Source organism: Strongylocentrotus purpuratus, unplaced genomic scaffold (genome assembly GCF_000002235.5).
Source record: "Strongylocentrotus purpuratus isolate Spur 01 unplaced genomic scaffold, Spur_5.0 spur5_contig_716, whole genome shotgun sequence".
In the NCBI taxonomy this organism is placed as follows: domain Eukaryota; kingdom Metazoa; phylum Echinodermata; class Echinoidea; order Camarodonta; family Strongylocentrotidae; genus Strongylocentrotus; species Strongylocentrotus purpuratus.
In genome coordinates this window covers 36,534-52,253 of record NW_022145410.1, presented here as the reverse complement: position 1 = coordinate 52,253, position 15,720 = coordinate 36,534, and the positions used below count along the sequence as shown (strand labels likewise).

Here is a 15,720-nt window from a genome sequence, read left to right as displayed (position 1 = left end):
CTTGGAAACGGTTGAGGGTTATTTTTGTTACTGTTCTGCATAAATGTTATAAACGATGTAAATATGTTCATTCAGGGCCCCATGGAAGACCACTACTTGTTGGTGAATGGGCTACGTACCCTGCCAAAAGATTAGAAACAAATAAATAAATAAATTTAAAAAGAAACCCCCCAAAAACAGAGGGAAAGGGAAGGTAAGAGGAGGGTTTCAGCATGTCAAGGGCGTCACCTCAAGCAAAAACAATTCCCCAAAAAAAAAAATTAAAAAAAATGCCTACAACACCCGGTATTCCCAGGCGGTCTCCCATCCAAGTACTAACCAGGCCCTACGCTGCTTGACTTCGGTGATCGGACGAGAACCGGTATATTCAGCATGGTATGGTCGTAGGCGAAAGACATCATCGTTCAACCTATTTGAAGTTAAAGACTGACGTCATCATTGAGCATGCGCACAAAGTGCGCTTTATTGACCAGTGTCAATGTTACGTCATGGCCCGTGTCTTGGAAACGGTTGAGGGTTATTTTTGTTACTGTTCTGCATAAATGTTATAAACGATGTAAATATGTTCATTCAGGGCCCCATGGAAGACCACTACTTGTTGGTGAATGGGCTACGTACCCTGCCAAAAGATTAGAAACAAATAAATAAATAAATTTAAAAAGAAACCCCCCAAAAACAGAGGGAAAGGGAAGGTAAGAGGAGGGTTTCAGCATGTCAAGGGCGTCACCTCAAGCAAAAACAATTCCCCAAAAAAAAAAATTAAAAAAAATGCCTACAACACCCGGTATTCCCAGGCGGTCTCCCATCCAAGTACTAACCAGGCCCTACGCTGCTTGACTTCGGTGATCGGACGAGAACCGGTATATTCAGCATGGTATGGTCGTAGGCGAAAGACATCATCGTTCAACCTATTTGAAGTTAAAGACTGACGTCATCATTGAGCATGCGCACAAAGTGCGCTTTATTGACCAGTGTCAATGTTACGTCATGGCCCGTGTCTTGGAAACGGTTGAGGGTTATTTTTGTTACTGTTCTGCATAAATGTTATAAACGATGTAAATATGTTCATTCAGGGCCCCATGGAAGACCACTACTTGTTGGTGAATGGGCTACGTACCCTGCCAAAAGATTAGAAACAAATAAATAAATAAATTTAAAAAGAAACCCCCCAAAAACAGAGGGAAAGGGAAGGTAAGAGGAGGGTTTCAGCATGTCAAGGGCGTCACCTCAAGCAAAAACAATTCCCCAAAAAAAAAAATTAAAAAAAATGCCTACAACACCCGGTATTCCCAGGCGGTCTCCCATCCAAGTACTAACCAGGCCCTACGCTGCTTGACTTCGGTGATCGGACGAGAACCGGTATATTCAGCATGGTATGGTCGTAGGCGAAAGACATCATCGTTCAACCTATTTGAAGTTAAAGACTGACGTCATCATTGAGCATGCGCACAAAGTGCGCTTTATTGACCAGTGTCAATGTTACGTCATGGCCCGTGTCTTGGAAACGGTTGAGGGTTATTTTTGTTACTGTTCTGCATAAATGTTATAAACGATGTAAATATGTTCATTCAGGGCCCCATGGAAGACCACTACTTGTTGGTGAATGGGCTACGTACCCTGCCAAAAGATTAGAAACAAATAAATAAATAAATTTAAAAAGAAACCCCCCAAAAACAGAGGGAAAGGGAAGGTAAGAGGAGGGTTTCAGCATGTCAAGGGCGTCACCTCAAGCAAAAACAATTCCCCAAAAAAAAAAATTAAAAAAAATGCCTACAACACCCGGTATTCCCAGGCGGTCTCCCATCCAAGTACTAACCAGGCCCTACGCTGCTTGACTTCGGTGATCGGACGAGAACCGGTATATTCAGCATGGTATGGTCGTAGGCGAAAGACATCATCGTTCAACCTATTTGAAGTTAAAGACTGACGTCATCATTGAGCATGCGCACAAAGTGCGCTTTATTGACCAGTGTCAATGTTACGTCATGGCCCGTGTCTTGGAAACGGTTGAGGGTTATTTTTGTTACTGTTCTGCATAAATGTTATAAACGATGTAAATATGTTCATTCAGGGCCCCATGGAAGACCACTACTTGTTGGTGAATGGGCTACGTACCCTGCCAAAAGATTAGAAACAAATAAATAAATAAATTTAAAAAGAAACCCCCCAAAAACAGAGGGAAAGGGAAGGTAAGAGGAGGGTTTCAGCATGTCAAGGGCGTCACCTCAAGCAAAAACAATTCCCCAAAAAAAAAAATTAAAAAAAATGCCTACAACACCCGGTATTCCCAGGCGGTCTCCCATCCAAGTACTAACCAGGCCCTACGCTGCTTGACTTCGGTGATCGGACGAGAACCGGTATATTCAGCATGGTATGGTCGTAGGCGAAAGACATCATCGTTCAACCTATTTGAAGTTAAAGACTGACGTCATCATTGAGCATGCGCACAAAGTGCGCTTTATTGACCAGTGTCAATGTTACGTCATGGCCCGTGTCTTGGAAACGGTTGAGGGTTATTTTTGTTACTGTTCTGCATAAATGTTATAAACGATGTAAATATGTTCATTCAGGGCCCCATGGAAGACCACTACTTGTTGGTGAATGGGCTACGTACCCTGCCAAAAGATTAGAAACAAATAAATAAATAAATTTAAAAAGAAACCCCCCAAAAACAGAGGGAAAGGGAAGGTAAGAGGAGGGTTTCAGCATGTCAAGGGCGTCACCTCAAGCAAAAACAATTCCCCAAAAAAAAAAATTAAAAAAAATGCCTACAACACCCGGTATTCCCAGGCGGTCTCCCATCCAAGTACTAACCAGGCCCTACGCTGCTTGACTTCGGTGATCGGACGAGAACCGGTATATTCAGCATGGTATGGTCGTAGGCGAAAGACATCATCGTTCAACCTATTTGAAGTTAAAGACTGACGTCATCATTGAGCATGCGCACAAAGTGCGCTTTATTGACCAGTGTCAATGTTACGTCATGGCCCGTGTCTTGGAAACGGTTGAGGGTTATTTTTGTTACTGTTCTGCATAAATGTTATAAACGATGTAAATATGTTCATTCAGGGCCCCATGGAAGACCACTACTTGTTGGTGAATGGGCTACGTACCCTGCCAAAAGATTAGAAACAAATAAATAAATAAATTTAAAAAGAAACCCCCCAAAAACAGAGGGAAAGGGAAGGTAAGAGGAGGGTTTCAGCATGTCAAGGGCGTCACCTCAAGCAAAAACAATTCCCCAAAAAAAAAAATTAAAAAAAATGCCTACAACACCCGGTATTCCCAGGCGGTCTCCCATCCAAGTACTAACCAGGCCCTACGCTGCTTGACTTCGGTGATCGGACGAGAACCGGTATATTCAGCATGGTATGGTCGTAGGCGAAAGACATCATCGTTCAACCTATTTGAAGTTAAAGACTGACGTCATCATTGAGCATGCGCACAAAGTGCGCTTTATTGACCAGTGTCAATGTTACGTCATGGCCCGTGTCTTGGAAACGGTTGAGGGTTATTTTTGTTACTGTTCTGCATAAATGTTATAAACGATGTAAATATGTTCATTCAGGGCCCCATGGAAGACCACTACTTGTTGGTGAATGGGCTACGTACCCTGCCAAAAGATTAGAAACAAATAAATAAATAAATTTAAAAAGAAACCCCCCAAAAACAGAGGGAAAGGGAAGGTAAGAGGAGGGTTTCAGCATGTCAAGGGCGTCACCTCAAGCAAAAACAATTCCCCAAAAAAAAAAATTAAAAAAAATGCCTACAACACCCGGTATTCCCAGGCGGTCTCCCATCCAAGTACTAACCAGGCCCTACGCTGCTTGACTTCGGTGATCGGACGAGAACCGGTATATTCAGCATGGTATGGTCGTAGGCGAAAGACATCATCGTTCAACCTATTTGAAGTTAAAGACTGACGTCATCATTGAGCATGCGCACAAAGTGCGCTTTATTGACCAGTGTCAATGTTACGTCATGGCCCGTGTCTTGGAAACGGTTGAGGGTTATTTTTGTTACTGTTCTGCATAAATGTTATAAACGATGTAAATATGTTCATTCAGGGCCCCATGGAAGACCACTACTTGTTGGTGAATGGGCTACGTACCCTGCCAAAAGATTAGAAACAAATAAATAAATAAATTTAAAAAGAAACCCCCCAAAAACAGAGGGAAAGGGAAGGTAAGAGGAGGGTTTCAGCATGTCAAGGGCGTCACCTCAAGCAAAAACAATTCCCCAAAAAAAAAAATTAAAAAAAATGCCTACAACACCCGGTATTCCCAGGCGGTCTCCCATCCAAGTACTAACCAGGCCCTACGCTGCTTGACTTCGGTGATCGGACGAGAACCGGTATATTCAGCATGGTATGGTCGTAGGCGAAAGACATCATCGTTCAACCTATTTGAAGTTAAAGACTGACGTCATCATTGAGCATGCGCACAAAGTGCGCTTTATTGACCAGTGTCAATGTTACGTCATGGCCCGTGTCTTGGAAACGGTTGAGGGTTATTTTTGTTACTGTTCTGCATAAATGTTATAAACGATGTAAATATGTTCATTCAGGGCCCCATGGAAGACCACTACTTGTTGGTGAATGGGCTACGTACCCTGCCAAAAGATTAGAAACAAATAAATAAATAAATTTAAAAAGAAACCCCCCAAAAACAGAGGGAAAGGGAAGGTAAGAGGAGGGTTTCAGCATGTCAAGGGCGTCACCTCAAGCAAAAACAATTCCCCAAAAAAAAAAATTAAAAAAAATGCCTACAACACCCGGTATTCCCAGGCGGTCTCCCATCCAAGTACTAACCAGGCCCTACGCTGCTTGACTTCGGTGATCGGACGAGAACCGGTATATTCAGCATGGTATGGTCGTAGGCGAAAGACATCATCGTTCAACCTATTTGAAGTTAAAGACTGACGTCATCATTGAGCATGCGCACAAAGTGCGCTTTATTGACCAGTGTCAATGTTACGTCATGGCCCGTGTCTTGGAAACGGTTGAGGGTTATTTTTGTTACTGTTCTGCATAAATGTTATAAACGATGTAAATATGTTCATTCAGGGCCCCATGGAAGACCACTACTTGTTGGTGAATGGGCTACGTACCCTGCCAAAAGATTAGAAACAAATAAATAAATAAATTTAAAAAGAAACCCCCCAAAAACAGAGGGAAAGGGAAGGTAAGAGGAGGGTTTCAGCATGTCAAGGGCGTCACCTCAAGCAAAAACAATTCCCCAAAAAAAAAAATTAAAAAAAATGCCTACAACACCCGGTATTCCCAGGCGGTCTCCCATCCAAGTACTAACCAGGCCCTACGCTGCTTGACTTCGGTGATCGGACGAGAACCGGTATATTCAGCATGGTATGGTCGTAGGCGAAAGACATCATCGTTCAACCTATTTGAAGTTAAAGACTGACGTCATCATTGAGCATGCGCACAAAGTGCGCTTTATTGACCAGTGTCAATGTTACGTCATGGCCCGTGTCTTGGAAACGGTTGAGGGTTATTTTTGTTACTGTTCTGCATAAATGTTATAAACGATGTAAATATGTTCATTCAGGGCCCCATGGAAGACCACTACTTGTTGGTGAATGGGCTACGTACCCTGCCAAAAGATTAGAAACAAATAAATAAATAAATTTAAAAAGAAACCCCCCAAAAACAGAGGGAAAGGGAAGGTAAGAGGAGGGTTTCAGCATGTCAAGGGCGTCACCTCAAGCAAAAACAATTCCCCAAAAAAAAAAATTAAAAAAAATGCCTACAACACCCGGTATTCCCAGGCGGTCTCCCATCCAAGTACTAACCAGGCCCTACGCTGCTTGACTTCGGTGATCGGACGAGAACCGGTATATTCAGCATGGTATGGTCGTAGGCGAAAGACATCATCGTTCAACCTATTTGAAGTTAAAGACTGACGTCATCATTGAGCATGCGCACAAAGTGCGCTTTATTGACCAGTGTCAATGTTACGTCATGGCCCGTGTCTTGGAAACGGTTGAGGGTTATTTTTGTTACTGTTCTGCATAAATGTTATAAACGATGTAAATATGTTCATTCAGGGCCCCATGGAAGACCACTACTTGTTGGTGAATGGGCTACGTACCCTGCCAAAAGATTAGAAACAAATAAATAAATAAATTTAAAAAGAAACCCCCCAAAAACAGAGGGAAAGGGAAGGTAAGAGGAGGGTTTCAGCATGTCAAGGGCGTCACCTCAAGCAAAAACAATTCCCCAAAAAAAAAAATTAAAAAAAATGCCTACAACACCCGGTATTCCCAGGCGGTCTCCCATCCAAGTACTAACCAGGCCCTACGCTGCTTGACTTCGGTGATCGGACGAGAACCGGTATATTCAGCATGGTATGGTCGTAGGCGAAAGACATCATCGTTCAACCTATTTGAAGTTAAAGACTGACGTCATCATTGAGCATGCGCACAAAGTGCGCTTTATTGACCAGTGTCAATGTTACGTCATGGCCCGTGTCTTGGAAACGGTTGAGGGTTATTTTTGTTACTGTTCTGCATAAATGTTATAAACGATGTAAATATGTTCATTCAGGGCCCCATGGAAGACCACTACTTGTTGGTGAATGGGCTACGTACCCTGCCAAAAGATTAGAAACAAATAAATAAATAAATTTAAAAAGAAACCCCCCAAAAACAGAGGGAAAGGGAAGGTAAGAGGAGGGTTTCAGCATGTCAAGGGCGTCACCTCAAGCAAAAACAATTCCCCAAAAAAAAAAATTAAAAAAAATGCCTACAACACCCGGTATTCCCAGGCGGTCTCCCATCCAAGTACTAACCAGGCCCTACGCTGCTTGACTTCGGTGATCGGACGAGAACCGGTATATTCAGCATGGTATGGTCGTAGGCGAAAGACATCATCGTTCAACCTATTTGAAGTTAAAGACTGACGTCATCATTGAGCATGCGCACAAAGTGCGCTTTATTGACCAGTGTCAATGTTACGTCATGGCCCGTGTCTTGGAAACGGTTGAGGGTTATTTTTGTTACTGTTCTGCATAAATGTTATAAACGATGTAAATATGTTCATTCAGGGCCCCATGGAAGACCACTACTTGTTGGTGAATGGGCTACGTACCCTGCCAAAAGATTAGAAACAAATAAATAAATAAATTTAAAAAGAAACCCCCCAAAAACAGAGGGAAAGGGAAGGTAAGAGGAGGGTTTCAGCATGTCAAGGGCGTCACCTCAAGCAAAAACAATTCCCCAAAAAAAAAATTAAAAAAAATGCCTACAACACCCGGTATTCCCAGGCGGTCTCCCATCCAAGTACTAACCAGGCCCTACGCTGCTTGACTTCGGTGATCGGACGAGAACCGGTATATTCAGCATGGTATGGTCGTAGGCGAAAGACATCATCGTTCAACCTATTTGAAGTTAAAGACTGACGTCATCATTGAGCATGCGCACAAAGTGCGCTTTATTGACCAGTGTCAATGTTACGTCATGGCCCGTGTCTTGGAAACGGTTGAGGGTTATTTTTGTTACTGTTCTGCATAAATGTTATAAACGATGTAAATATGTTCATTCAGGGCCCCATGGAAGACCACTACTTGTTGGTGAATGGGCTACGTACCCTGCCAAAAGATTAGAAACAAATAAATAAATAAATTTAAAAAGAAACCCCCCAAAAACAGAGGGAAAGGGAAGGTAAGAGGAGGGTTTCAGCATGTCAAGGGCGTCACCTCAAGCAAAAACAATTCCCCAAAAAAAAAAATTAAAAAAAATGCCTACAACACCCGGTATTCCCAGGCGGTCTCCCATCCAAGTACTAACCAGGCCCTACGCTGCTTGACTTCGGTGATCGGACGAGAACCGGTATATTCAGCATGGTATGGTCGTAGGCGAAAGACATCATCGTTCAACCTATTTGAAGTTAAAGACTGACGTCATCATTGAGCATGCGCACAAAGTGCGCTTTATTGACCAGTGTCAATGTTACGTCATGGCCCGTGTCTTGGAAACGGTTGAGGGTTATTTTTGTTACTGTTCTGCATAAATGTTATAAACGATGTAAATATGTTCATTCAGGGCCCCATGGAAGACCACTACTTGTTGGTGAATGGGCTACGTACCCTGCCAAAAGATTAGAAACAAATAAATAAATAAATTTAAAAAGAAACCCCCCAAAAACAGAGGGAAAGGGAAGGTAAGAGGAGGGTTTCAGCATGTCAAGGGCGTCACCTCAAGCAAAAACAATTCCCCAAAAAAAAAAATTAAAAAAAATGCCTACAACACCCGGTATTCCCAGGCGGTCTCCCATCCAAGTACTAACCAGGCCCTACGCTGCTTGACTTCGGTGATCGGACGAGAACCGGTATATTCAGCATGGTATGGTCGTAGGCGAAAGACATCATCGTTCAACCTATTTGAAGTTAAAGACTGACGTCATCATTGAGCATGCGCACAAAGTGCGCTTTATTGACCAGTGTCAATGTTACGTCATGGCCCGTGTCTTGGAAACGGTTGAGGGTTATTTTTGTTACTGTTCTGCATAAATGTTATAAACGATGTAAATATGTTCATTCAGGGCCCCATGGAAGACCACTACTTGTTGGTGAATGGGCTACGTACCCTGCCAAAAGATTAGAAACAAATAAATAAATAAATTTAAAAAGAAACCCCCCAAAAACAGAGGGAAAGGGAAGGTAAGAGGAGGGTTTCAGCATGTCAAGGGCGTCACCTCAAGCAAAAACAATTCCCCAAAAAAAAAAATTAAAAAAAATGCCTACAACACCCGGTATTCCCAGGCGGTCTCCCATCCAAGTACTAACCAGGCCCTACGCTGCTTGACTTCGGTGATCGGACGAGAACCGGTATATTCAGCATGGTATGGTCGTAGGCGAAAGACATCATCGTTCAACCTATTTGAAGTTAAAGACTGACGTCATCATTGAGCATGCGCACAAAGTGCGCTTTATTGACCAGTGTCAATGTTACGTCATGGCCCGTGTCTTGGAAACGGTTGAGGGTTATTTTTGTTACTGTTCTGCATAAATGTTATAAACGATGTAAATATGTTCATTCAGGGCCCCATGGAAGACCACTACTTGTTGGTGAATGGGCTACGTACCCTGCCAAAAGATTAGAAACAAATAAATAAATAAATTTAAAAAGAAACCCCCCAAAAACAGAGGGAAAGGGAAGGTAAGAGGAGGGTTTCAGCATGTCAAGGGCGTCACCTCAAGCAAAAACAATTCCCCAAAAAAAAAAATTAAAAAAAATGCCTACAACACCCGGTATTCCCAGGCGGTCTCCCATCCAAGTACTAACCAGGCCCTACGCTGCTTGACTTCGGTGATCGGACGAGAACCGGTATATTCAGCATGGTATGGTCGTAGGCGAAAGACATCATCGTTCAACCTATTTGAAGTTAAAGACTGACGTCATCATTGAGCATGCGCACAAAGTGCGCTTTATTGACCAGTGTCAATGTTACGTCATGGCCCGTGTCTTGGAAACGGTTGAGGGTTATTTTTGTTACTGTTCTGCATAAATGTTATAAACGATGTAAATATGTTCATTCAGGGCCCCATGGAAGACCACTACTTGTTGGTGAATGGGCTACGTACCCTGCCAAAAGATTAGAAACAAATAAATAAATAAATTTAAAAAGAAACCCCCCAAAAACAGAGGGAAAGGGAAGGTAAGAGGAGGGTTTCAGCATGTCAAGGGCGTCACCTCAAGCAAAAACAATTCCCCAAAAAAAAAAATTAAAAAAAATGCCTACAACACCCGGTATTCCCAGGCGGTCTCCCATCCAAGTACTAACCAGGCCCTACGCTGCTTGACTTCGGTGATCGGACGAGAACCGGTATATTCAGCATGGTATGGTCGTAGGCGAAAGACATCATCGTTCAACCTATTTGAAGTTAAAGACTGACGTCATCATTGAGCATGCGCACAAAGTGCGCTTTATTGACCAGTGTCAATGTTACGTCATGGCCCGTGTCTTGGAAACGGTTGAGGGTTATTTTTGTTACTGTTCTGCATAAATGTTATAAACGATGTAAATATGTTCATTCAGGGCCCCATGGAAGACCACTACTTGTTGGTGAATGGGCTACGTACCCTGCCAAAAGATTAGAAACAAATAAATAAATAAATTTAAAAAGAAACCCCCCAAAAACAGAGGGAAAGGGAAGGTAAGAGGAGGGTTTCAGCATGTCAAGGGCGTCACCTCAAGCAAAAACAATTCCCCAAAAAAAAAAATTAAAAAAAATGCCTACAACACCCGGTATTCCCAGGCGGTCTCCCATCCAAGTACTAACCAGGCCCTACGCTGCTTGACTTCGGTGATCGGACGAGAACCGGTATATTCAGCATGGTATGGTCGTAGGCGAAAGACATCATCGTTCAACCTATTTGAAGTTAAAGACTGACGTCATCATTGAGCATGCGCACAAAGTGCGCTTTATTGACCAGTGTCAATGTTACGTCATGGCCCGTGTCTTGGAAACGGTTGAGGGTTATTTTTGTTACTGTTCTGCATAAATGTTATAAACGATGTAAATATGTTCATTCAGGGCCCCATGGAAGACCACTACTTGTTGGTGAATGGGCTACGTACCCTGCCAAAAGATTAGAAACAAATAAATAAATAAATTTAAAAAGAAACCCCCCAAAAACAGAGGGAAAGGGAAGGTAAGAGGAGGGTTTCAGCATGTCAAGGGCGTCACCTCAAGCAAAAACAATTCCCCAAAAAAAAAAATTAAAAAAAATGCCTACAACACCCGGTATTCCCAGGCGGTCTCCCATCCAAGTACTAACCAGGCCCTACGCTGCTTGACTTCGGTGATCGGACGAGAACCGGTATATTCAGCATGGTATGGTCGTAGGCGAAAGACATCATCGTTCAACCTATTTGAAGTTAAAGACTGACGTCATCATTGAGCATGCGCACAAAGTGCGCTTTATTGACCAGTGTCAATGTTACGTCATGGCCCGTGTCTTGGAAACGGTTGAGGGTTATTTTTGTTACTGTTCTGCATAAATGTTATAAACGATGTAAATATGTTCATTCAGGGCCCCATGGAAGACCACTACTTGTTGGTGAATGGGCTACGTACCCTGCCAAAAGATTAGAAACAAATAAATAAATAAATTTAAAAAGAAACCCCCCAAAAACAGAGGGAAAGGGAAGGTAAGAGGAGGGTTTCAGCATGTCAAGGGCGTCACCTCAAGCAAAAACAATTCCCCAAAAAAAAAAATTAAAAAAAATGCCTACAACACCCGGTATTCCCAGGCGGTCTCCCATCCAAGTACTAACCAGGCCCTACGCTGCTTGACTTCGGTGATCGGACGAGAACCGGTATATTCAGCATGGTATGGTCGTAGGCGAAAGACATCATCGTTCAACCTATTTGAAGTTAAAGACTGACGTCATCATTGAGCATGCGCACAAAGTGCGCTTTATTGACCAGTGTCAATGTTACGTCATGGCCCGTGTCTTGGAAACGGTTGAGGGTTATTTTTGTTACTGTTCTGCATAAATGTTATAAACGATGTAAATATGTTCATTCAGGGCCCCATGGAAGACCACTACTTGTTGGTGAATGGGCTACGTACCCTGCCAAAAGATTAGAAACAAATAAATAAATAAATTTAAAAAGAAACCCCCCAAAAACAGAGGGAAAGGGAAGGTAAGAGGAGGGTTTCAGCATGTCAAGGGCGTCACCTCAAGCAAAAACAATTCCCCAAAAAAAAAAATTAAAAAAAATGCCTACAACACCCGGTATTCCCAGGCGGTCTCCCATCCAAGTACTAACCAGGCCCTACGCTGCTTGACTTCGGTGATCGGACGAGAACCGGTATATTCAGCATGGTATGGTCGTAGGCGAAAGACATCATCGTTCAACCTATTTGAAGTTAAAGACTGACGTCATCATTGAGCATGCGCACAAAGTGCGCTTTATTGACCAGTGTCAATGTTACGTCATGGCCCGTGTCTTGGAAACGGTTGAGGGTTATTTTTGTTACTGTTCTGCATAAATGTTATAAACGATGTAAATATGTTCATTCAGGGCCCCATGGAAGACCACTACTTGTTGGTGAATGGGCTACGTACCCTGCCAAAAGATTAGAAACAAATAAATAAATAAATTTAAAAAGAAACCCCCCAAAAACAGAGGGAAAGGGAAGGTAAGAGGAGGGTTTCAGCATGTCAAGGGCGTCACCTCAAGCAAAAACAATTCCCCAAAAAAAAAAATTAAAAAAAATGCCTACAACACCCGGTATTCCCAGGCGGTCTCCCATCCAAGTACTAACCAGGCCCTACGCTGCTTGACTTCGGTGATCGGACGAGAACCGGTATATTCAGCATGGTATGGTCGTAGGCGAAAGACATCATCGTTCAACCTATTTGAAGTTAAAGACTGACGTCATCATTGAGCATGCGCACAAAGTGCGCTTTATTGACCAGTGTCAATGTTACGTCATGGCCCGTGTCTTGGAAACGGTTGAGGGTTATTTTTGTTACTGTTCTGCATAAATGTTATAAACGATGTAAATATGTTCATTCAGGGCCCCATGGAAGACCACTACTTGTTGGTGAATGGGCTACGTACCCTGCCAAAAGATTAGAAACAAATAAATAAATAAATTTAAAAAGAAACCCCCCAAAAACAGAGGGAAAGGGAAGGTAAGAGGAGGGTTTCAGCATGTCAAGGGCGTCACCTCAAGCAAAAACAATTCCCCAAAAAAAAAAATTAAAAAAAATGCCTACAACACCCGGTATTCCCAGGCGGTCTCCCATCCAAGTACTAACCAGGCCCTACGCTGCTTGACTTCGGTGATCGGACGAGAACCGGTATATTCAGCATGGTATGGTCGTAGGCGAAAGACATCATCGTTCAACCTATTTGAAGTTAAAGACTGACGTCATCATTGAGCATGCGCACAAAGTGCGCTTTATTGACCAGTGTCAATGTTACGTCATGGCCCGTGTCTTGGAAACGGTTGAGGGTTATTTTTGTTACTGTTCTGCATAAATGTTATAAACGATGTAAATATGTTCATTCAGGGCCCCATGGAAGACCACTACTTGTTGGTGAATGGGCTACGTACCCTGCCAAAAGATTAGAAACAAATAAATAAATAAATTTAAAAAGAAACCCCCCAAAAACAGAGGGAAAGGGAAGGTAAGAGGAGGGTTTCAGCATGTCAAGGGCGTCACCTCAAGCAAAAACAATTCCCCAAAAAAAAAAATTAAAAAAAATGCCTACAACACCCGGTATTCCCAGGCGGTCTCCCATCCAAGTACTAACCAGGCCCTACGCTGCTTGACTTCGGTGATCGGACGAGAACCGGTATATTCAGCATGGTATGGTCGTAGGCGAAAGACATCATCGTTCAACCTATTTGAAGTTAAAGACTGACGTCATCATTGAGCATGCGCACAAAGTGCGCTTTATTGACCAGTGTCAATGTTACGTCATGGCCCGTGTCTTGGAAACGGTTGAGGGTTATTTTTGTTACTGTTCTGCATAAATGTTATAAACGATGTAAATATGTTCATTCAGGGCCCCATGGAAGACCACTACTTGTTGGTGAATGGGCTACGTACCCTGCCAAAAGATTAGAAACAAATAAATAAATAAATTTAAAAAGAAACCCCCCAAAAACAGAGGGAAAGGGAAGGTAAGAGGAGGGTTTCAGCATGTCAAGGGCGTCACCTCAAGCAAAAACAATTCCCCAAAAAAAAAAATTAAAAAAAATGCCTACAACACCCGGTATTCCCAGGCGGTCTCCCATCCAAGTACTAACCAGGCCCTACGCTGCTTGACTTCGGTGATCGGACGAGAACCGGTATATTCAGCATGGTATGGTCGTAGGCGAAAGACATCATCGTTCAACCTATTTGAAGTTAAAGACTGACGTCATCATTGAGCATGCGCACAAAGTGCGCTTTATTGACCAGTGTCAATGTTACGTCATGGCCCGTGTCTTGGAAACGGTTGAGGGTTATTTTTGTTACTGTTCTGCATAAATGTTATAAACGATGTAAATATGTTCATTCAGGGCCCCATGGAAGACCACTACTTGTTGGTGAATGGGCTACGTACCCTGCCAAAAGATTAGAAACAAATAAATAAATAAATTTAAAAAGAAACCCCCCAAAAACAGAGGGAAAGGGAAGGTAAGAGGAGGGTTTCAGCATGTCAAGGGCGTCACCTCAAGCAAAAACAATTCCCCAAAAAAAAAATTAAAAAAAATGCCTACAACACCCGGTATTCCCAGGCGGTCTCCCATCCAAGTACTAACCAGGCCCTACGCTGCTTGACTTCGGTGATCGGACGAGAACCGGTATATTCAGCATGGTATGGTCGTAGGCGAAAGACATCATCGTTCAACCTATTTGAAGTTAAAGACTGACGTCATCATTGAGCATGCGCACAAAGTGCGCTTTATTGACCAGTGTCAATGTTACGTCATGGCCCGTGTCTTGGAAACGGTTGAGGGTTATTTTTGTTACTGTTCTGCATAAATGTTATAAACGATGTAAATATGTTCATTCAGGGCCCCATGGAAGACCACTACTTGTTGGTGAATGGGCTACGTACCCTGCCAAAAGATTAGAAACAAATAAATAAATAAATTTAAAAAGAAACCCCCCAAAAACAGAGGGAAAGGGAAGGTAAGAGGAGGGTTTCAGCATGTCAAGGGCGTCACCTCAAGCAAAAACAATTCCCCAAAAAAAAAAATTAAAAAAAATGCCTACAACACCCGGTATTCCCAGGCGGTCTCCCATCCAAGTACTAACCAGGCCCTACGCTGCTTGACTTCGGTGATCGGACGAGAACCGGTATATTCAGCATGGTATGGTCGTAGGCGAAAGACATCATCGTTCAACCTATTTGAAGTTAAAGACTGACGTCATCATTGAGCATGCGCACAAAGTGCGCTTTATTGACCAGTGTCAATGTTACGTCATGGCCCGTGTCTTGGAAACGGTTGAGGGTTATTTTTGTTACTGTTCTGCATAAATGTTATAAACGATGTAAATATGTTCATTCAGGGCCCCATGGAAGACCACTACTTGTTGGTGAATGGGCTACGTACCCTGCCAAAAGATTAGAAACAAATAAATAAATAAATTTAAAAAGAAACCCCCCAAAAACAGAGGGAAAGGGAAGGTAAGAGGAGGGTTTCAGCATGTCAAGGGCGTCACCTCAAGCAAAAACAATTCCCCAAAAAAAAAAATTAAAAAAAATGCCTACAACACCCGGTATTCCCAGGCGGTCTCCCATCCAAGTACTAACCAGGCCCTACGCTGCTTGACTTCGGTGATCGGACGAGAACCGGTATATTCAGCATGGTATGGTCGTAGGCGAAAGACATCATCGTTCAACCTATTTGAAGTTAAAGACTGACGTCATCATTGAGCATGCGCACAAAGTGCGCTTTATTGACCAGTGTCAATGTTACGTCATGGCCCGTGTCTTGGAAACGGTTGAGGGTTATTTTTGTTACTGTTCTGCATAAATGTTATAAACGATGTAAATATGTTCATTCAGGGCCCCATGGAAGACCACTACTTGTTGGTGAATGGGCTACGTACCCTGCCAAAAGATTAGAAACAAATAAATAAATAAATTTAAAAAGAAACCCCCCAAAAACAGAGGGAAAGGGAAGGTAAGAGGAGGGTTTCAGCATGTCAAGGGCGTCACCTCAAGCAAAAACAATTCCCCAAAA

The 15,720-nt window shown here is 42.8% G+C and overlaps 31 non-coding genes across 31 annotated transcripts; all 31 read right to left on the bottom strand.

Moving 5' to 3' along the window:
- Window positions 1-270: 270 nt before the first annotated feature.
- On the bottom strand, window positions 271-389 carry LOC115927299. Its single transcript, XR_004065561.1, has one exon. It is a non-coding gene; the product is annotated as a 5S ribosomal RNA (ribosomal RNA).
- Window positions 390-769: 380 nt separating this feature from the next.
- Window positions 770-888, bottom strand: LOC115927276. The gene has a single exon (XR_004065548.1). It is a non-coding gene; the product is annotated as a 5S ribosomal RNA (ribosomal RNA).
- Window positions 889-1,268: 380 nt separating this feature from the next.
- On the bottom strand, window positions 1,269-1,387 carry LOC115927262. The gene has a single exon (XR_004065533.1). It is a non-coding gene; the product is annotated as a 5S ribosomal RNA (ribosomal RNA).
- A 380-nt stretch (window positions 1,388-1,767) lies between these two features.
- Window positions 1,768-1,886, bottom strand: LOC115927249. Its single transcript, XR_004065529.1, has one exon. It is a non-coding gene; the product is annotated as a 5S ribosomal RNA (ribosomal RNA).
- A 380-nt stretch (window positions 1,887-2,266) lies between these two features.
- On the bottom strand, window positions 2,267-2,385 carry LOC115927232. The gene has a single exon (XR_004065514.1). It is a non-coding gene; the product is annotated as a 5S ribosomal RNA (ribosomal RNA).
- A 380-nt stretch (window positions 2,386-2,765) lies between these two features.
- LOC115927209 lies at window positions 2,766-2,884 on the bottom strand. Its single transcript, XR_004065508.1, has one exon. It is a non-coding gene; the product is annotated as a 5S ribosomal RNA (ribosomal RNA).
- Window positions 2,885-3,264: 380 nt separating this feature from the next.
- On the bottom strand, window positions 3,265-3,383 carry LOC115927187. Its single transcript, XR_004065498.1, has one exon. It is a non-coding gene; the product is annotated as a 5S ribosomal RNA (ribosomal RNA).
- Window positions 3,384-3,763: 380 nt separating this feature from the next.
- On the bottom strand, window positions 3,764-3,882 carry LOC115927163. The gene has a single exon (XR_004065476.1). It is a non-coding gene; the product is annotated as a 5S ribosomal RNA (ribosomal RNA).
- Window positions 3,883-4,262: 380 nt separating this feature from the next.
- On the bottom strand, window positions 4,263-4,381 carry LOC115927118. Its single transcript, XR_004065446.1, has one exon. It is a non-coding gene; the product is annotated as a 5S ribosomal RNA (ribosomal RNA).
- Window positions 4,382-4,761: 380 nt separating this feature from the next.
- On the bottom strand, window positions 4,762-4,880 carry LOC115927086. The gene has a single exon (XR_004065407.1). It is a non-coding gene; the product is annotated as a 5S ribosomal RNA (ribosomal RNA).
- Window positions 4,881-5,260: 380 nt separating this feature from the next.
- On the bottom strand, window positions 5,261-5,379 carry LOC115926965. Its single transcript, XR_004065368.1, has one exon. It is a non-coding gene; the product is annotated as a 5S ribosomal RNA (ribosomal RNA).
- A 380-nt stretch (window positions 5,380-5,759) lies between these two features.
- Window positions 5,760-5,878, bottom strand: LOC115926898. The gene has a single exon (XR_004065325.1). It is a non-coding gene; the product is annotated as a 5S ribosomal RNA (ribosomal RNA).
- A 380-nt stretch (window positions 5,879-6,258) lies between these two features.
- LOC115926874 lies at window positions 6,259-6,377 on the bottom strand. The gene has a single exon (XR_004065323.1). It is a non-coding gene; the product is annotated as a 5S ribosomal RNA (ribosomal RNA).
- Window positions 6,378-6,757: 380 nt separating this feature from the next.
- On the bottom strand, window positions 6,758-6,876 carry LOC115926862. Its single transcript, XR_004065319.1, has one exon. It is a non-coding gene; the product is annotated as a 5S ribosomal RNA (ribosomal RNA).
- Window positions 6,877-7,255: 379 nt separating this feature from the next.
- Window positions 7,256-7,374, bottom strand: LOC115926849. The gene has a single exon (XR_004065312.1). It is a non-coding gene; the product is annotated as a 5S ribosomal RNA (ribosomal RNA).
- Window positions 7,375-7,754: 380 nt separating this feature from the next.
- Window positions 7,755-7,873, bottom strand: LOC115926837. Its single transcript, XR_004065298.1, has one exon. It is a non-coding gene; the product is annotated as a 5S ribosomal RNA (ribosomal RNA).
- Window positions 7,874-8,253: 380 nt separating this feature from the next.
- Window positions 8,254-8,372, bottom strand: LOC115926824. The gene has a single exon (XR_004065288.1). It is a non-coding gene; the product is annotated as a 5S ribosomal RNA (ribosomal RNA).
- Window positions 8,373-8,752: 380 nt separating this feature from the next.
- On the bottom strand, window positions 8,753-8,871 carry LOC115926802. The gene has a single exon (XR_004065279.1). It is a non-coding gene; the product is annotated as a 5S ribosomal RNA (ribosomal RNA).
- Window positions 8,872-9,251: 380 nt separating this feature from the next.
- Window positions 9,252-9,370, bottom strand: LOC115926782. The gene has a single exon (XR_004065265.1). It is a non-coding gene; the product is annotated as a 5S ribosomal RNA (ribosomal RNA).
- A 380-nt stretch (window positions 9,371-9,750) lies between these two features.
- Window positions 9,751-9,869, bottom strand: LOC115926773. Its single transcript, XR_004065263.1, has one exon. It is a non-coding gene; the product is annotated as a 5S ribosomal RNA (ribosomal RNA).
- Window positions 9,870-10,249: 380 nt separating this feature from the next.
- Window positions 10,250-10,368, bottom strand: LOC115926737. Its single transcript, XR_004065245.1, has one exon. It is a non-coding gene; the product is annotated as a 5S ribosomal RNA (ribosomal RNA).
- Window positions 10,369-10,748: 380 nt separating this feature from the next.
- LOC115926718 lies at window positions 10,749-10,867 on the bottom strand. The gene has a single exon (XR_004065237.1). It is a non-coding gene; the product is annotated as a 5S ribosomal RNA (ribosomal RNA).
- A 380-nt stretch (window positions 10,868-11,247) lies between these two features.
- Window positions 11,248-11,366, bottom strand: LOC115926708. Its single transcript, XR_004065230.1, has one exon. It is a non-coding gene; the product is annotated as a 5S ribosomal RNA (ribosomal RNA).
- Window positions 11,367-11,746: 380 nt separating this feature from the next.
- On the bottom strand, window positions 11,747-11,865 carry LOC115926696. The gene has a single exon (XR_004065220.1). It is a non-coding gene; the product is annotated as a 5S ribosomal RNA (ribosomal RNA).
- A 380-nt stretch (window positions 11,866-12,245) lies between these two features.
- On the bottom strand, window positions 12,246-12,364 carry LOC115926680. Its single transcript, XR_004065213.1, has one exon. It is a non-coding gene; the product is annotated as a 5S ribosomal RNA (ribosomal RNA).
- A 380-nt stretch (window positions 12,365-12,744) lies between these two features.
- LOC115926665 lies at window positions 12,745-12,863 on the bottom strand. The gene has a single exon (XR_004065204.1). It is a non-coding gene; the product is annotated as a 5S ribosomal RNA (ribosomal RNA).
- Window positions 12,864-13,243: 380 nt separating this feature from the next.
- LOC115926655 lies at window positions 13,244-13,362 on the bottom strand. Its single transcript, XR_004065194.1, has one exon. It is a non-coding gene; the product is annotated as a 5S ribosomal RNA (ribosomal RNA).
- A 380-nt stretch (window positions 13,363-13,742) lies between these two features.
- LOC115926638 lies at window positions 13,743-13,861 on the bottom strand. Its single transcript, XR_004065189.1, has one exon. It is a non-coding gene; the product is annotated as a 5S ribosomal RNA (ribosomal RNA).
- A 379-nt stretch (window positions 13,862-14,240) lies between these two features.
- LOC115926628 lies at window positions 14,241-14,359 on the bottom strand. Its single transcript, XR_004065180.1, has one exon. It is a non-coding gene; the product is annotated as a 5S ribosomal RNA (ribosomal RNA).
- Window positions 14,360-14,739: 380 nt separating this feature from the next.
- LOC115926618 lies at window positions 14,740-14,858 on the bottom strand. Its single transcript, XR_004065174.1, has one exon. It is a non-coding gene; the product is annotated as a 5S ribosomal RNA (ribosomal RNA).
- A 380-nt stretch (window positions 14,859-15,238) lies between these two features.
- LOC115926586 lies at window positions 15,239-15,357 on the bottom strand. The gene has a single exon (XR_004065147.1). It is a non-coding gene; the product is annotated as a 5S ribosomal RNA (ribosomal RNA).
- Between the last annotated feature and the right edge of the window lie 363 nt (window positions 15,358-15,720).